General features: G+C 44.2%; 1 long non-coding RNA gene across 1 annotated transcript; it reads right to left on the bottom strand.

Moving 5' to 3' along the window:
* Positions 1-445: 445 nt before the first annotated feature.
* On the bottom strand, positions 446-1903 carry LOC147186158 (uncharacterized). The gene is made up of 5 exons (XR_015099205.1): positions 1435-1903; positions 1272-1350; positions 1017-1160; positions 664-940; positions 446-581 (listed from the first exon to the last, which is right to left on the bottom strand). It is a non-coding gene; the product is annotated as an uncharacterized LOC147186158 (long non-coding RNA).

The following is a 1903-nucleotide window of genomic DNA, read 5'->3' on the forward strand; positions in this document are numbered from 1 at the left end:
CACGGTGGAATGCACATCTATTTGCATAACCCCGCCCAAAATTACCCAGCCAACCAATCACAACGGGGTATGCAAATTTATTTGCATAACCCCGCCCACAAACGACAACTTCAACCAATCAGTGCTGCATTACACCATATTTGCATAACTCCGCCCGCCCACAAGCACTGCATAACCACACCCATTATGCTAATTTATACGCATTAGCATAGCCCCGCCCATTCACAGCAGCCAATCGGATTGCTCCGTATTTGCATAGCCACACCCCCCAACCACACCCACTTTTATTCATGAAGGAAGTCGAGAGGTGTTTTTGTTTTCATTTTATTTTACATGTTAAAAGACAAAGTTAAAGTAAAAAAAAAGTTAAAGTAAAAAAAAAGTTAAAGTAAAAAAAAGGTTAAAGTAAAAAAAAAGTTAGCTTTAAAATTACAACAAAAAGTTAAAAAAAAAACTAAAAAAATTACAAAAAAAATAAAAAGAAAAAGTTTAAAAAACTACTCACCGAAAATGTCGAAGTTGGATGACTTTGTAGCCTTCTACTTTCCGTTGCCTGGCGAAGTCAGCCTGTGACAGCAGAGCTGGACCAACACGTGGACCCAAGACAAAAATGAGATTGGAGAGTCTCAAGTCAACTTGTGCAGGAAATGCAATCAAACTCACCAGCGCAGAAGGTGATGCCACACAAGTGATCTGGGACTCTGACCAAGTGCTCGCACGTTCAGCTCCTGTGCAACAAACAATATGGCGTCAAAGAAGGGATTAAGAAAAGTGTCAAGCATTCAAAACTTGCAGCCCATTGTGGAACCTCTTCATGACCATTTATTTCACTTGCAGGTTCCTTGTCAAGTTGCAGAGCGTGAGGAGGGAGAGGAAAAAGGGTGCACTTGAGCCCACCAAATCCAGGAAGACCCTTTCCCCAGGCAGCGTGACGTCACTTCTGGAAAACAGCAAGACATCAGTCAAAACATTCACCCAACGTGGTTTTGATGGAAACCGTTTGGGATGAAACCCACCGCCACGAGCACCGACTTCAACCAAAGTTTGCCACCATCTGTGTGGTCCTCCGGCTGAGGAAGAGAAAGCCGATGACGTTTGGCTTCACAGGCTAGCATGTCGCGGAGGCAGGCAGCGTTTGTCACCAATTTCTGAATGACCATCTGAAGAAAGGGGAGGAAAGAAAAAATATATATTTTTTCAGTAGACTTTGAATCTTCTGGAGCAGTTGCCAGTTCTGCAAAGAGACGAAATGAGCAGAGTCGCATACAAACCCTCAAAAAACAACCAAGCGCTTCCTTGCGAGAAGGTCTCACGTTGACATCACGGTGGGGCGGGGGCCAACTTGCATTTCTGGAGGGAGACAAGGTAAGAAATCTTGAAGGCCTTCAGTGGGAAATTTGCAGTCAAACTCAGCATTTGTTTTTCAAGTCCAACCTTTTTTTAACCCATCCTGTGACAGAGCGAAGGAGATGTCCAACCGCTTCCGAGTGCCTCAGACTGTACAAGCACAAACACAAACACGAGGTACGCAATGGACCCGTCAAGCTTTCAATTCAGTTTCATTTTAATGTGGGTCAACTTGAGATTTCAGCTGCAGTTTCAAAACACTTTGCCCAGCGTCTTGGTGACCAAAGTGCAGACGCCACGATGGCACCAACTGGAAGCTTCTCTGCAGTCAAAAAGGAAAAAAAAATGTTTTAGCATCTTGGCTCATCTCAGAATGTTGATCATGACGTCATGTTCGCTCCACCACCTGCAACAACAAACAAAGTCATTTTTTTAAAATGTATTTTCCAACAGAAGCATCACTGGCGAAAAAGATCAAGGGTACTTGAGCCTGTCCACTCTGTCTTCCCAGAGTGGATGCCGATTCAGGTTGTCCGGGGCCAACAGCTGCTTTGGC

Source organism: Hippocampus guttulatus, chromosome 22, assembly GCF_054856545.1.
Source record: "Hippocampus guttulatus isolate MCC_2025c chromosome 22, RoL_Hgut_1.0, whole genome shotgun sequence".
NCBI lineage: Eukaryota > Metazoa > Chordata > Actinopteri > Syngnathiformes > Syngnathidae > Hippocampus > Hippocampus guttulatus.